The sequence below is a fragment of the Phoenix dactylifera genome, chromosome 4, assembly GCF_051530095.1.
Source record: "Phoenix dactylifera cultivar Ajwa chromosome 4, Ajwa_hap1_PhDact_Kaust_v1.1, whole genome shotgun sequence".
Taxonomy (NCBI): Eukaryota; Viridiplantae; Streptophyta; class Magnoliopsida; order Arecales; family Arecaceae; genus Phoenix; species Phoenix dactylifera.
The window spans coordinates 14,142,555-14,160,884 of record NC_143193.1 but is presented as its reverse complement, the minus strand read 5'-3'; the positions used below and the strand labels follow the sequence as shown (position 1 = coordinate 14,160,884).

Below are 18,330 nucleotides of genomic sequence, written 5' to 3'. Positions count from 1 at the left end.
TGTGTAAAAATAATAATAATAATAATAAAAATAAAAATAAAAAATAATAAAATAAAATAAAAAAATAATAAAAAACTTAGTATATGCGGTTGTGGCAAAGAGATAAAACGAATAGATTATTTCGAGTTGAATCAAAAGATAAAAATTTAATTGTTCAAAATTCAAATAATCAAATGGAAGATAATGGTAGTAATCAGGGAGATAATGAATTCCAAGATGACTTACCTATTAGAACGCTTCGTGATTATCTACAACCCACTAGGACCAGTACCCCATCCTGTATGGTTATTCCTACTGCTGCGGGAGCTTTTGACATGAAACCAGGAATAATCCAATTACTTCCAAAGTTTCACGGACTTGATTCTGAAAGTCCCTATTTGCATCTAAAAGAATTTAATGAAGTGTGTTCAACCCTTCATTTCAATGATGTCACTGAAGAGGTAGTTAAGCTTAAGTTATTTCCTTTTTCTTTAAAGGAAAAAGCTAAGTCATGGTTACACTCCTTAAGGCCTAGGACCATAGCCACCTGGCAAGAAATGACGAGAATTTTTAAAGAAATTCTTTCCAACACATAAAACAAACACACTTAGAAGAAATATCATGAACTTTGCACAAAAAGATGGAGAAACATTTTTTCAGTGTTGGGAAAGATTTAAGGACCTTCTGCTTGCTTGCCCACATCATGGATATGAAATTTGGAGGGTCATTAGTTTCTTTTATGATGGTTTGTCCTCCAATATGAGACAATTTGTAGAAATGATGTGTAATGGTGAATTCATGAGTAAGGAACCAAATGAAGCCTGAGATTATTTTAATCTTTTAGTAGAAAATGCACAAGCTTGGGATACAACAGATAAAAATGAAAAATCTAAAATAGCACCTAATGCAAAAGGAGGAATATATCTTATTAAAGATGATAATGATGTCAATGTAAAAATTGCTAATCTGACTAGGAAGGTTGAAGCCATGGAATTAAGCAAAGCCAATATAGGAAAAGCACAAACTATTGTTGAAAGTATATGTGGAATTTGTGAGAGTAATGCACATGTAACCAAGGATTGTCCTACAATCCCTGCTTTTCAAGAAGTGTTGCATGATCAAGCAAATTTCACCAATACTTATAAAAGACCATTTCCAGAAACATATAATCCTAGTTGGCGAAACCATCCTAACTTTAGCTGGAGACATGGACCCACTGCCAATGAATCTCAAGGAAATTCTGTTCCTACTCCTTATGTGCCACCACATAGGAAATCCCTTGAAGATACTTTGCAAACCTTCATGCAAGGGCAGACTCAAATAAATCAGAATACAATGCAATCACTCCAAGAACTTAAAAATTCTGTAGGTAGAATTGAGGCTCAACTTAATGTTAGGGAAAGAGGGACATTTCCAGGCCAACCTCAATCTAACCCAAAGGGTCAACATGAGGTCCATGAAGCAAGTTCATCCCAACCTAAATTTGAGCAAGTTAAGTCTGTCACAACCCTTCGGAGTGGAAAAATAATTAACAAAGAAATTCTAACAAAAGATGACAAACCTAAAAAATCTATTGAAAAGAATGATGAAGATGATAATGAACAAAATGATCCAATACTGCATCACAAGATAGTTGCTCCATTTCCTCAGCGCTTGCTTGCAGCTAAAAAAGGAGTACCTGATCAAGAAATTCTGGAAATCTTTAAACAAGTAAAGATTAACATTCCTCTATTAGATGCCATTAAGCAGATTCCATCTTATGCAAAATTTTTAAAAGATCTTTGTACCATAAAGCGAAAGCTTTACGTACAAAAGAAAGCTTTTCTAACTGAACAGGTGAGTGCTATTCTCAAACACAACACCCCACCTAATATAAAGATCCTGGTTGTCCTACCATATCTTGCATCATAGGAAACTTCAGGATACAACGAGCCCTTCTGGATTTAGGTGCTAGTGTTAACTTACTGCCCTATTCAGTTTATGAACAATTAGGACTTGGTGAACTAAAACCCACCAAGGTTACTCTCCAACTTGCTGATCGATCTATAAAGATACCAAGAGGAATAGTCGAGGATGTACTTGTCCAAATTGATAAATTCTATTTTCCAGTCGACTTCATAGTATTAGATACCCAGCCTGTCATGAATTGTACCACTCCAATACCTGTCATTCTAGGCCGCCCATTTCTAGCTACTTTCAATGCTTTGATCAACTGTCGAAATGGAATAATAAAAATATCATTCGGGAATATGACTATAGATTTTAATATATTTAACATTTGTAAACAACCCGATAATGACAATGAAAATGATGAAATTCATGGAGTTAATCTGATCGACTCCATTGTAGAAGATGTTCTTGTCCCATCTCTTTCTTCTGATCCTTTAGAAACATGCCTAACTTATTTCGGAAATACAGATATCATCCAAAACTTTAGAGAAATCAGTGCTATATTAGATTCAGCTCCTTTGTTGGATACAGATAGGTGGAAATCTCGTTTTGAAGAATTGCCCACACGCAACAATAGTCCTCTACCATCTAGTGTTCAAGCACCCAAACTTGAGCTAAAACCTTTACCATCTGAGCTAAAGTATGCATACCTTGGTCAAGAAGAGACCTTTCCTGTGATCATATCATCTCAACTCGAACAAAATCAGGAATTAAAATTATTAGAAATTCTCAAGGAACATAAGGGAGCAATAGGGTGGACAATTGCTAATATCAAGGGAATTAGTCCCTCAATTTGCACTCATAGAATCTACCTAGAAGCTGATGCCAAACCTTCTCGTCAACCTCAACGTCGATTAAACCCAAACATGAAGGATGTGGTTAGAGTAGAAGTTCCGAAACTTCTGGATGCGGGTATGATCTACCCAATTTCAGATAGTAAATGGGTAAGTCCAACCCAAGTGGTCCCGAAAAAATCTGGTGTTACTGTAGTCAAAAATGCCAACAATGAATTAGTTCCAACTAGGGTCCCCACTAGTTGGCGTGTATGCATTGACTATAGGAAACTTAATTCTGTCACTAGGAAGGATCATTTTCCTCTACCTTTTATTGATCAAATTTTAGAAAGGTTAGCGGGTCATAAATATTATTGCTTCCTAGATGGCTATTCAGGTTACAACCAAATTGCAATTGATCCTGAAGATCAGAAAAAGACCACTTTCACATGTCCTTTTGGCACATTTGCTTACAAGAGAATGCCTTTTGGATTATGTAATGCTCCTGCAACCTTCCAAAGATGCATGCTCAGTATTTTCTCCGACATGGTTGAGCGCTTCTTGGAAGTTTTCATGGATGATTTTTCGGTTTTTGGCTGCTCTTTTGAAAACTGTATAGACCATTTAAGGCTAGTCTTAATTCGGTGTGAGGAGAAGAATCTAATCTTAAACTGGGAGAAGTGCCATTTCATGGTAACTAGGGGAATTGTTCTCGGGCATGTCATTTCATCTGAAGGAATTGAAGTAGACAAGGCTAAAATTGACTTAATTGCTAATTTACCCAACCCAAAAACTATCAAAGATATACGCTCATTTTTGGGTCATGCAGGATTTTATAGGAGATTCATTAAAGATTTTAGCTCAATATCTAAACCCTTATGTAATCTCCTTCAAAAGGAAACCCAATTTGTGTGGTCTGAAGAATGTCAAAGAGCTTTTGATAAACTTAAAAGCTTGCTGACCTCTGCTCCCATCATGCAACCACCTGACTGGTCGCTTCCTTTTGAAATTATGTGTGATGCTAGTGAATATGCAGTTGGGGTAGTTCTAGGGCAAAGAAAAGAAAGGAAACCATATGTTATCTACTATGCAAGTAAGACTTTAAATAGTGCACAAATGAATTACACAACTACGGAAAAAGAACTACTCGCCGTAGTATTTGCACTAGACAAATTTAGGTCTTACTTGATTGGATCCAAAATCATTATCTACACTGACCACGCTGTCCTTAAGTACCTTCTTTCAAAAAAGGATGCTAAGGCGCGTTTGCTTAGGTGGATCCTTCTGCTCCAAGAATTTTTTCTAGAAATAAGAGATAAAAAGGGGGTAGAGAACGTAGTAGCTGATCACTTGTCCCGTCTCACTCTTCCAGATTCCTTAGACAATTCGCCCATAAAAGACACTTTCCCTGACGAGCAACTGTTTGAGATCACATCTTCACCCTGGTTTGCAGACATTGCAAATTTTCTAGTCACAGGTGAACTACCAAGTCATTGGAATAAACAAGACAAAAGAAAATTTTTGACTGAAATAAAAAATTTTTTCTGGGATGATCCTTATCTTTTCAAATACTGCCCAGATCAAATTATTAGGAGATGTGTACCTAATGACGAATTTATTTGTGTCATTTCCTTTTGTCATTCTGAAGCTTGCGGTGGTCATTTCTCTGCTAAGAAAACGGCTGCAAAAATTTTACAGTGCGGTTTCTATTGGCCCACCTTGTTTAAAGATTCCCATAACTTTTGCAAAGCTTGCGAGCGTTGTCAAAAGTTAGGTGGGATAACTCGTAGGAATATGATGCCCCTCAACCCAATTTTAATTATCGAAATATTTGATTGTTGGGGAATAGATTTTATGGGCCCATTTCCTCCTTCATTCGGAAATTTGTACATCTTAGTAGCTGTGGATTATGTCTCCAAATGGATTGAGGCAATTCCTTGCAAACATAATGACCACAAAACTGTTCTAAAATTTTTAAAGGAAAACATTCTTTCCAGATTTGGAACACCTCGAGCCATCATCAGTGATGGGGGTTCACACTTCTGTAATAAGCCTTTTGAGGCTTTAATGCGAAAATATGGGATCACCCATAAAGTCGCCACCCCTTATCATCCACAAACAAGTGGACAAGTTGAAGTATCCAATCGATCAATTAAGAATATTCTGGAAAAAATGGTTAACCCAAATCGCAAAGACTGGTCTTTGCGTTTAACTGATGCACTTTGGGCTTATCGTACTGCTTTTAAAAGTCCGATTGGTATGTCTCCGTACCGTCTTATTTTTGGCAAACCTTGTCACTTGCCTGTGGAATTGGAGCATAGGGCATACTGGGCTATTAAGAGATTTAATTTTGATATGGATAAGGCTAGTGCACTACGCAAACTTCAACTTAATGAACTAGAGGAAATCAGGAATGAAGCATATGAGAATGCTCGAATTTATAAGAATAAAATGAAAATCTTTCATGATAGAAATATTATGAGAAAAACATTTGAGCCTTCCCAGAAAGTTCTATTGTATAATTCAAGACTTCATTTATTTCCAGGAAAATTGAGATCTAGGTGGACTGGTCCATTTATAGTTAAAACTGTTTATCCGTATGGAACCGTTGAGATAGAGAATCCAAACACCGATAATATTTTTAAAGTAAATGGCCAACATTTGAAGTTATTTTTGGACAACTTTACCCTAGAAGTTGAATCGACCAATCTGGGAGATCCTGTTTATCAGGATTGATCTCTATATCTGCTAGAGATCCTTTGTTTGTACATAATTTTTCTTTCTTTATGACAATTGGTGAGCAACAACAGTGTGCAGTCATTCTATCAGGTAAATTCTAACCTTCAGCCTTATTATCCTTCATACTATCATATTTAATGCATTCATGTTGAAACATTGGGGACAATGTTGAAATTAAGTTGGGGGGGGAGAGATTACTATATTTGTCTATATATCATACCAATTGTCATATATTGAAAAAAAAATTTAAAAAAAAATCTCTATTTAAAAATATATATATATTTATATATATAAATAAAAAATAATACAAAAATATAATAATAGTAATAATAATAACAAAAATATATTTTGTTGCATTTAATTACCACTTTAATTTTCTAAGCAAACAAACATGTGCAGCTATTAAGGCAAGGAGCATATTATGACTTATTAGAGACCTATTACTAGATTCCCACATAGGTATTCAATGACAATAGGAAGGCCTCAGGAATTCACTTGTTTTACCTACTTGTTTGTTGATCTTATTCGCAAGAGAAGTACGAGTGTCCTTGTCTTAAAGTTCATGATTTGGTTTTCACATAAAGATTGAGTTTGAAATTTCCGGCTAGATCACCTGGGTGCCTTATGTTCTGACCTTGGTTGACCTATAGTCACAATACAGTCACGTTACATATGTATATATATATATATATAAAAAGAAAAAAAAAGAGAGAGAGAAATAATACTGTTTGTCTTCACTGAGTAACCGGGCCTCTTGCCTACAAAGCAGCGAGTGTTCGCGTAAAAAGGTGAAAATGACTGAAATAAGTGACTAGTCTGGCCTCGTGGCGTAGTCTGGTTCGAGTAATTAAGTCCGAGGGGTGTTTCACCTAATGCCTTGAGCCAACTGGATCAAGAGTCATTGACCCAAAGCTCGTTACATGAACCTTACTAGAGCCTAATGGAGTTGGACTGTTGTAGTCACTATGTGAAAAAAAAAATAAAAATAAAAAATAAAAAATAAAAATAAATTAAACATGAGTAAGTTAGTTAAACTTAAACCAAGTGACGTGTGGATGACTGGTTTGACTCCATTGTTTTAGAACTCTGTGTACCTGGGATGTCTAGTTAGGATTGATAGCTTCATTTTTATATGCGAACCATTCTGGATAAATAACATGTGATATTCGGAAAATTTTGTGGATCGGGAGCTAACAAATGGTAGCTAACACTTGTGAATTTGAGTAGTGCACCTAGAACTCAAAGGGTACCCAATTGTGGTGGAGGTATAAGTATTCTGAAATGTCACATTTACATTTGCCTTAAGGGTTGCTATGTTTTAAAGTATCTTCTAACTTAAAAACGATGTTTGTGGGTAACATCACTGCAAACCCTCACGAGACAACACTCGTTCACTAGGGTAACCCAGGGGTTTAACGGCTTGTTGCACGTGCTAAGTGCAATCGTAATGCTCTACGAAAGTGAGTATTTATTTTAATTCATGCATATTGATATATATATATTAATAAAATAAACAATACTTTTGCACCCTCATTTTATCATTTTCACACTAAATTGCTAGAGACTAGCAATAAGTTAGTTGGGGGGTGTGATGAGAGTACAAAAGTATAATTTTCATATTATCTTAATTAGTATTATAGTTAATTTTTATTAATAAAATTAATTAATTAATGTTTTATTTGTGTTTGAGTGAAATTAATCCAAGAGACCCAGTAACTCTGGATTTGAGCCCAATGCCTGGCAGCCCAAGCTCAATAAATTTTCCAAACATCCACAGCATGGGGGCTTTGAAATTTTCCAATTTCCCAACCGACCGGAGACCTCCCAGCACATGCAAACGGGCTCTTCAATTCCAAGCATCATGGCATCTCATCCAAGAGACCTAAGCTAAACCAGCTCTTCAATTCCAAATGGCATCTCATCAGCATCTTTCCGTTTCCCCTGTTTCTTCCCAGCTCATCCAAGCGTGGAGCGTGCGACGGAAGAGGAGGAGGCCAGCAACCATCGGGAGGAGAAGAGTCGCAAGCCGAGTCCTCCACTTCTTTTCCAGGAGCTTCTTAGCATCTTCAACCGTCCGTGGCTCCCAACGGCAGCGAGGGAAATCCAAAAGCCAAACCGGCTCTTTCTTTCATCCGTGAAACGACTCCCCAAGATCTTTTGGATTCCAAGCAACAGAGAACCGTCCCAGCCATGAAGAGCATCCCAAGTGATTCGATTTCATTTAATCCGAATCTCATCCACTCCCAGCAGCGTTTCAGCTTCTCCGATCGTTTCTCCTCCTTCAAACATGCTGAAAGTATCTATAAAAGGAACCGGGAAGGAGCACGAGGGCCAGCGGAGGAGGAGGGAGAGGGAAGAGGGAGCAAAGAAGGAAGAGGAGGAGAACCATCGGGTGGAAGCAGCAGCAGCCGACGGAAGAAAGAGGGCGGTCAGCAGGATCCATCCGGAAGCATATCTTCTTCCGATTTTCCCAGCCGAGCGAGAGAAGGAAGAGGCCTTCCATTTTTTGGGGATCATCCGGTGAAGGAGAAGGAGAAGGACACGGAGCAAAGGGGAGCCAACATTCACACCTTTTCCAGCCGAGCGAGAGAGGAGAAGAGGCCACGGAAAGAAAACAGGGTGCCCTGTTTCTAAACCAAACAAAGAAAAAAAAGGGGGATTTATGTTTTATTTTATTTATTCTATGCTAATCCCTTTTATAAAATTGCTTGCATCTCATATGGATAGCTAAATCTCTTTTAGCTAAGGCTAGGAAAAAGCCTAGCATTTTCTTCATGTATTTCCTTTAAATCATCAATTGAATTTTAATGTTTTAGATTTGATTTATGGTGCAGTAGATTTGATAGAAATTATTTCAAACTTATATATTTTCTTTGATTTGTTATTTCCCCCGGGTATAACAGATGCTTAGAAATCCCTGTAGTTTAAAATAGAATTATTGTAATGCTGCCCATAAGACTAAATCTATTTTATTATGATTAATAGGTGATTTTAAGAAAAGCATGATGAAGTGCTAGGCTGAATCCTAATGCCTTAGTTATATTTTTGTCAATCTGAATATTATTTAGCCTTTAGTTTTTGTTCACTGTCAAATCCCTGTGGATTCGATCTCGGACTCACCGAGAATATTACTTTGCTACACCCTATACTTGGGGTATCCTACGTTTAATTTCCCTTTTTGAAAGAGCAAGATTAAAATCGTAGCAGCCTCCACCAAAAATTTCGGTTAGGTCCAACCATTAAATGATAGGGTTCTATGTAATCTACTAACAGATGACCAAGTCCGAGTGTGGCTCGGCCCACCTGATCACCTATTGAAGGTACACTCGACTCATCATATATTGAATGATAATTCCAATGCCCGATAAGTACCAGGCGTGTGGCGCCTCCAATGATTATTGAAACATTGGACTTATTATCACCCAACTTAATGGAAGGCTATGACCTAATTATCCCCATAACTATTTCATTTTAGGAACCTAATAATTTTAGAGATTTTGATTTAATTGAGAATAGATGAGAAGAACTGGTTAATCTAGATCCTCCCACTGACTTCATCATGTCAGATTAATAAGAACTAGATTCAATCCGGTTAAGGAGACACCTAAATCAGTCATACTGATTTTTCTTAAGGCATGGGTCAACTCGAATCATTAAGTGATCCAATCAAAATGTGATGGACCATGTCAGCCAGGTAAGTGAGATCGGTGGAAGAGATATGTCATTAACTCGACAAAGACGAATCAGTGCGAGTAGCTCCTAATTAAAAATCACCAGTCAAAACTGTCAAACTTACCTTAGACACCGACTGGTTAATCAATTTCGATTTGATTACTCAAATGACTCAGGCTCTACCTTTGAGCCTCAATCAAGTTTCATCTTGGTCTAATCAAATATATGGAATTGATCAATCTACAACTATTGCATTTAACCTAGAGTTTTCTTGACCTAATCTAGTTACTACTTAATTAGATTTGATCAATTAACTCTAATTGGACCATGTTTGATTTTAACCCTAGGTCTAACCAAATCTTAAGAACTTGATTTGAGCTAACCCAAATGCCCCATGAATTATGCAATGTCATTGAATTGAGTTACAATTCTAGATCTAGGTTTTCATATCACTTAATTCTCAATTAAGTGTAAGCTTATGAAAATTCAGATCATTGCATTATTCTTAATGACATATTAATTACAAAGTTTCAGTTCTTAAAACTTATTTTTCAGATCTAAGATTTGTAATTAATCATGTTTAAAATTTAAATTTAATTCATGTTTAAATCTTAGATGATTTATGTTCATATATCATATATACAAACTAATATGAATTAACTTAAACAACATAAATCATATGCATTTGTTTTTATATTTGATTTGTCATACAAAATCAGAAAATAAATGAATCATAAATTTTATTTAGATCTAATCTAAACAAGTTTATGATTTCAGATTTATTTATGTTCTTTATATCATATATATACATCAACATGAATTTACCTAGATCTCATGCATCACATGCAACTAATTTTCAAATCTGATTAATCATTGAAAAATAGCAATTAAATCAATCATAAATCTCTTTTAAATCTGATCTAAACATATCTATGATTTTATATTTAATTACAAAGATTAAAATTATTTTAATCTTCTTTTTGTGGTTCATCTTTAAGGATTGAATCACAGTGGCACCCCTACACGCCATAAGAGATCCCATTGAATGGCAAAAGAGGGTTATGAACCCTTCTTTCTCCTATGATCGGACAGCTTGGTGATCATTCCAACCGGATTACTTGACTACTAGGATTAGAGAACTTATTTTAGGCATAAATGTTTAAACTACTTTGAACCTATGGCTCTGATACCACTGTTGGGATCGTAGGCGCTGCCATCTCACTAAAACCCGCGGGTGATAGTGAAGGCTTAACTATGGTCTTTAAACCGACCATCCCAAGTGTCTCCCGGCGTTCGATTGCGACTTGGCCCACATCGGCCTCCACTGCGGGCGAGCCTTGCTGATTTGGCCCATACCGGTCTCCGCCAACAGCAACATCAAGCAAGTTACTGACGGGTGGATAGATATCCAAGTGACTTCTTATTTTGGTCACACTCAGTACCCTTGTTCTCTAACAAGCATCTGTACTATCACTTCAGTATCTCTACACTGTATACTCGAGACTCATCCACCAATAAGGAAAGTGATATGTGCACTGATCTCATCGGATGGATCACCATCTTCGTGATGATCCATTGATTAGGAGCATTTAGAAATTAATCATCAATGACACATGGCTCAAATTCTCAACTCTTAAGAATATGCATCATCATCTTATTAATTCCTAGACGATTTATAAGACACATACACAATATGAATGAAAAAGATGCCTATTTATTATTCAATAATAATAAAGTCAAGTACAAAACTATATCCCAGAATCAATAATGTGTCAGCCAGATTGGCTTTTAGGGCATACATCTAACAGTGAGAAGATAGCATATGTTCTAGACTATGAACTTCTAATGTTACCAGCCCACCCAACCAATGAGCAGCATGAGACGCATGCGAAATGGTTGGATGATGACAATAAGGTTAGGCGCTACATTATGGTATCCATGTCTAACGAATTGCAATGCCAGCATGAGAGCATGAAGACTGCCAAGGACATACTTGATCACCTGCAAGAGTTATATGGTGAACAGAGTCGCGTAGCGAAGTTTGAAGTATCCAAGAATCTCTTTAAAGCCAAGATGTGTGATGGGCAGTCTATCCATGACCATGGTTTGACCATGATTAGAGATCTTGAGGAGCTTGAGAAGCTCGGCATGACTATGCACAAATATTTGCAAACGGATTTGATCCTGCAATCCTTACCAAACTTCAGTTAAACATGTTGGTAACGACTGAGGGAGCCTTGAAAGGTTCAAGGAACACAATTTTCGCTGCCGAGCTGCCTTCTACTTCTAAGAAAAAGTCTACTGGAAAGAAGAAGAAGCCTGCGAAGAAGCAGAAGACCGAGAAAAAGCCGAAAAAGAAAGTTCCCAAGAAGAAGGCCGAACCCACAGGAAAGTATTTCCATTGCAATGAAGATGGCCATTGAAAAAGAAACTGTCCGATCTACATGGGGAGTCTAAAGAGCAAGAAAGGAGACACGCCTTCTGAAGGTATGTCTAATATGCTCATTATTGAAACTATCTAACGGTTCTTCTATTTCCAGTTGGGTTATAGACTCTGGTTCTAGTGTTCACTTGTGCACTACCATACAGGGTCTAAAAAAAATAGAAGGCTTACGGAAGGTGCGGTAACCCTATGGATTGGTAATGGAGCAAGAGTTGCTGCTGTTGCTGTGGGCACATTTTCTTTACGATTACCATCAGGCTTTAGTTTGATACTTAGAGATTGTTATTTTGTACCTAGTGCTAGCAAAAATTTAATTTCTGTATCTTATCTAGCATAGGAACATTTTGAATTCAATTTTAATAAAGACTATGTTTTCATTTATTTGCGAAATAAATTGTTTGGACGTAGTTTTATGATTGACAGTCTCTATCACTTATATATGGATGTATCTATGAATGTATCTGAGGAAACAACAGTGAGTACCATAGGATCGAAAAGATCTAGATATGAGATAAACCAAAAGTATTTATGACACCACAGATTTGGCCATATAGAAGAAGACAGAATTAACAAATTGGAGAAACATGGGCTTTTAGGCTCATTAACTTCTGAGTCATATCCACTTTGTGAATCCTGCCTTCAAGGAATGATGGTCAAATTAACCTTTGTAGGACACAGAGAGAGGTCCACTGATATACTTGCCCTAGTGCATACCGACATGTGTGGCCCATTCGATGTGCAGGCTAGGGATTATTATTTCTACTTTATTAATTTTACCAATGAGTACTCACGATATGGTTATGTCGATCTTATAAGACATAAATCTGAATCATTTGAAAAATTTAAAAAAATTAGATATGAAATAGAAAAACAGACAGAAAAACTCATTAAGGTTATTTGATCAGATCGATAAGGTGAATACCTTAGTGGAGAGTTTCGCGATTATCTCAAAAAGAATGGTATAGTTTCACAATGGACACCTTCTGGTACACCTCAACTCAACGGAGTGTCCGAGAGGAGGAATCGGACCCTATTGGATATGGTCAGGTCCATGATGAGCTTCACTAACTTACCCTTATTTTGTGGAGAGATGCCCTACTTACAGCTATCTATATATTGAATAGAGTTTTCTCAAAGTCCGTTCCTACCACACCATATGAGATATGGCATGGTAAAAAATCGAGTCTTGATTATCTGAAGATTTGGGGATATCTGGCACAAGTCAAAAAAAAAACAGGCGGACAAGTTAGAGGCTAGGACAATTGGTGCTCGTTTCATAGGATATCCTAAAGAGTCGTTAGGGTACAATTTTTACATCCCAGAGGATCACAAAGTGTTTGTGAGCCTACATGTCATCTTCTTGGAAAAACAATTTATCCTTGATAAAGGCAGTGGAAGGAAAATTGAGCTCGAAGAAAAAGTCTCTGAAGTGCAACAAACAACTGAGCCTAGTGAACCTATTCACATTGATCCAATACATGAAGAACCTCGTCCACTTCATAGATCCAGTACGATCTCCCATCCTCCTGAAAGATGCTTAGGTATGCTTGCAGAGGAAGTAGAGGAAAAGTTTCTCATGGGAGAAAGGGAACATGGTGATGATCCCAAAACGTACAATGAAGCGATGTTAGATATCGACTCCGAGAGATAGATGGATGCAATAAAGTTAGAGATAGACTCCATGCATTCCAACCAAGTTTGGACCTTAGTAGATCCGCCTGAAGGTATAGTACCTATTGGGTATAAATGGATCTACAAAAGAAAAATGGGTTCGGATGGCAAGGTAGAGACCTATAAAGCAAGATTGGTAGCAAAAGGTTATAGTCAGCGTGAAGGCATTGACTATTAGGATACCTTTTTCACTGGTAGCCATGCTAAAGTCCATTCGAACGTTGCTTGCTATTGCAGCTTATTATGACTATGAGATTTGGCAGATGGACATGAAAACTGTATTCCTTAATAGATATCTTGAGGAAGATATCTATATGGAGCAGCCTCTGGATTTCACTTTCAATGATGGTGATCACAAGGTCTGCAAACTGCAAAGATCCATTTATGGATTAAAGCAAGCATCTCGGAGTTGGAGCACTCGTTTCAACGATGTAATTAAATTGTTTGATTTCATCAAGAACGAAGAGGAATCATGCGTATACAAAAAGGTCAGTGGGAGGGCTATGTATTCCTCGTATTGTACGTGGATGATATACTCCTGATTGGGAATGATATTTCCATGCTCAAATCGGTCAAATTATGGTTGTCTAAGGAGTTCTCCATGAAAGACCTAGGGGAAGTATCTTATATTTTAGGAATTAAGGTCTATAGAGATAGATCTAAGAGGATGCTTGGCCTATCACAGAAAATGTACATAGAGAAAGTGCTGAAAAGGTTCAGCATGGAAAACTCAAAAAGAAGATTGTTACCCCTAAGGTATGGGATAAAACTCTCCAAGAAAATGTGCCCCAAAACATCTAAAGAGATTCAGCGCATGAGTAGGATCCCTTATGCTTCGGCAATAGGGAGCCTCATGTATGCCATGCTATGTAATCGACCTAATATAGTACATACTATGAGTGTCACGAGCCGATATCAGTCGAATCCAGACGAGGAGTATGAGATAGCTGTGAAAAATATCCTTAAGTACTTTAGAAGGACTAAGGATATGTTTTTAGTCTTTGGAGGAGGATCTAAGTTAAAGGAAGAAGAATACACTGATTCAGACTTTATAACTGACCCTGATGCTAGAAAGTCTACATCAAGATATGTATTCTTATGCAATGGAGGATCGGTAAATTGGAAGAGTTTCAAACAACCTATTATTGTAGATTCTACTATGGAAGCAGAATACATTGCTGCATCGGATGCTACAAAGGAAGCATTTTGGTACAAGAAGTTTGTCGAGGAGCTAGGTGTCATGTCATCAGATGCCATAACCCTTTTCTATAATAACAACGGCGCCATAGCACTAGCTAAGGAGCCACGGTCTCACCAGAAGTCCAAGCACATAGAACAGCGATTTCATCTAATTCGTGACTACCTCGAAAAGAAGTATGTAGAAGTACAGAGAGTAGACTCTACTGATAACATAGCGGACCCATTCACTAAGCAGCTGAGTCAGCAGAAGTTAGAAGTCCATCTTCAGAAGATGGAGCTTAGATACATGTCTGATTGGCTTTAGTGCAAGTGAAAGATTGTTGGAAGTATGCCCTAGAAGCCAATGTGGTTGACGCATATTTGTAATCTGGGGCATAAATTTATAATTTGACTCTTATTGATTAATAAGATTGGGCAATTTATTATTCATTCATGGTTGTATATGTCCATGAATCGTCCAAAAAATTAATAAAATGATGACACATATTCTCAAGAAGTTGAGAATTTGAGGCATGTATCATTAGGAATTAATTTTTAAATGCTCCTGATCGATAGATCCATCACGAGGGCAGTGATCGATCCGCTGAGATTATTGCACAGATCATTTAATCAGATGGATGAGTCTCGAGTCCACAGTATAGAGACACTGGAGTGATTGTGCAAGTACTTGTTAGAGAACAAGTGTACTGAGCGTGACCAAGAAAGTAGTCACATAGATGTCTATCCACTCGTCAGTGACTACTTATGCTGTAGTTGTATGACTAGTCCTTTGACCTGTGATGCCTCGGCTATTCACTGTGAGGTTGCTGTAGTTTGATGAGCATATAAACTTGGGCCCTAGCCATTCGGATCCTTGTGGTGCGGATTGGCTGTAGTAGGTTCATTTTGGAATAGAGTTGCATCTAGATGGGATCTATCGATCTTGATAGATTAGGAGTGATTCTATTTGATTTATAAGACTATGTTCGATAAATTGTTGGCCAAGTATTTTGGAAAAAGAGTTTTCCATATCTCAAACTGGAAGTTGAATAAATTTGACATATGACGGACGATGGGGTTTGACGAGTTATCCATAACCTCCATCCTGTCAGAATCCATGATAGAGGGACTGTATCATACGCTAACTGCACCTAGAGGTTCAGACATTTCATTCTGAAGAAGTTGTTGCCCACGATGACAACCAAGAGGGGGGGTGAATTGGATTTTCTAAAAATTATGTTCCCTAATTTTTACTTTGAATTGAATGCAGCGGGATGATAAGATGCTACTTACTTAAGCTCTAGGTAATTACAAGTAAAGCAGTGGAAAATTAAGCTAGAGCAATTGTACTATGGCTTTAGGGTGCAATTGATCTAAAATTAACTTATAGTTGTATGATCAATTTTAATCTATGTGAATGGTAAGAATGGAGTGGAAGCTAAGCAAGTTCTAAACAATCACTTATAAATCAATAGAAAACAAAGCTAGAGATATTATACAATCAAGTATGAATGTAAGGCATGAAACACAAGAGATAAAGCATCACAAATACAAAGATATATAGTGGTTCGGTGCACCCCAGCACCTACATCCACTTCCCAAGATCTCTTGGAAATTTCACTATAATCTCCCAGATTACAGCCGGTTGTTTTACAAGCTCACAACCTAACTTGTTATTTTCACGAGATCACAACGAACTCGGTTGGTTTTCACAGGCTCACCGACTAGAACCAATCCGATTGTTTTCACGGGTTCACAATCCAACCCAGTTGGTTTTTCCCAGTTCACCAACTACAACCTTACACCGTTGGTTTTTCCTTTGGCTCACCAACAAACCTTAACCCCTTGATTCAATCCTTTGATTGAATCAAGTTACAAGATATTAGAACAAGAGTTTAAAACAAATCAAAGCTTCTTAAATAAGCAAATATAACAATGTAAACAAATAGAGTAAAGAGAAGCCCTCAAACAAGTTTTGTAGATGAGAGAACTCGGCTTCTTCTTTACTTGACCCTCTTCTGATTTCGCATGAGGTAGAGGATCACTGAGGCAGTACACAGTTAGAGATGAAGCTTTGGGATTCACTCGGATGCTCTTCTTTTCTCTCTTTTGCTTTGAATGGCCCTTTTGTGCTTTTGGGAGGTTTCTCTTGAAATCTCTTCCCTATGTGTTTTCTCCCACTTCCTTAACTTCTCCCCTAGCTCTCCCCTTGATTTTATATCTTTGGATGGCGTGGGAACAAAGATCTAGCCGTTAGAGACAAAAATAGAGCCGTTGGAGTTGAGAAAAAACTAGCCGTTATGCCTCTCAGCGTGCTCGAGTCGACTCGGCTGAAGTAGGAGTCAACTCGGCTGAAGTAGAAATCGACTCGTGAATAAGAGTCTGCCGGCACTGTAGCTGGGAGTCGACTCGAGCACTGTAGCGCTGAAGTAGGAGTCGACTCGAGCACTGTAGCGTTGAAAATCAACTCTCTATCTTTTTATCTGTTCTCAGTCGGAGTCGACTCGCAGAGTTCCGGAGTCGACTCGAGCACTGTTCTTCGAAACTCCAGAGTGCCAGAGTCGACTCTGAACTTCCAGGAGTCGACTCGAGGACAGTTCTTTTGAGTTTTTCTTTAGAATTGTCCCTCCAACTTGAATCCTTTGAACTTGAACCTTGGGCCAATGAAGTGTAGCTTTCTTCCAGCTTTTCTTGAGAGCTTTTGAGACCTTTTTGTATTTTTCTAACTTGCTATGTTCCTTGCAAAACAAATTATCTTTCTTCTTGCAACACAAACATTAGTAATTATACTTCAAGGTTTTGTGATCATCAAAATAAATTTTTAAATCAATCTTTGGGTCATCAATCTCCCCCTTTTTGATGATGACAAAACTTGGAGTATGTGCAATATAAAATATATTGTATTCTAGAACTAATGCATAGCTAAGTTGCATGAAGTAGAAAACATATGTCTTTAAAATATACTTCATGATAATGCTTTAGATTTAATCAACTTAACATAATCAACATATAAAGCATTATGAGCATATATTCAGATATTTCTCCTCCTTTTTGACAACATCAAAAAGATTGCAAGATAATGACACATTAAGCACAAAGATAATGATACTCAAATATTTCTTTTCCTTATTGTACTCTGATTTTAGTTAATGCATATTAAATTATTGCAAGAATATGAATCATATAACTCAAGGCAATAATGTCAGAATAAGATTAATTAGCATAGATCAGAGCCAATTAAGATGATTTCAGAGCAAATTATAATGAGAGTACATCGAATGTGATTTCAAAGATAGTTTTCAAATCAAGTGTAGGTGGAACTTTTTTCAAATTAATTCAAGGAGTATCAAGAATGATATTCAAAGAAAGCACGAATGGAAATCTAATTTTTTTGAAAGATCTTTAATAACAAGTATGAAAGCTTGTTCATTTAAGATCTTTTGCCCAATATATTAAGTATTTAGTAACATGAGAGTAATTTAATTAATTTCAGAGTATAAGATCAAAACAAATATATATATATATAACATCATGTTGGATCATTAATCCTTAATGACTTCAAAGTTCTTGTATGATAATAAAAGCATTCGGGCACAAATACCAAAACATGAATTCATGCACTTTATGATATATCTTAGAGCATACATAAAATTCAAAGCTTTGAAAGTTCTTTTAGAGCTCTTTTAAAGACTTTCTTTTATTCCTTTAAAAAGAAGCACATTTTGATACATATAAAAATGAATTGGCACAAAATTGAAGTTCTAAAGAGCAAGCCAATAAGAACTTATTAGTGAATTTCAAAATAGATTTTCTAATAAAGATAGATGGAATTCGTATTCAAATAATTTTCAGAACAGCTGATTTGCCGATTAGGTGCATTTTAAAATCTATAGATCTATCATATGTAGCAGCTACTTTTAAATT

The 18,330-nt window shown here is 36.9% G+C and overlaps 1 non-coding gene across 1 annotated transcript; it reads right to left on the bottom strand.

Annotated features, from left to right (window-relative positions):
• Window positions 1–582: 582 nt before the first annotated feature.
• LOC149753665 (small nucleolar RNA R71) lies at window positions 583–689 on the bottom strand. Its single transcript, XR_016409291.1, has one exon. It is a non-coding gene; the product is annotated as a small nucleolar RNA R71 (small nucleolar RNA).
• Window positions 690–18,330: the final 17,641 nt, after the last annotated feature.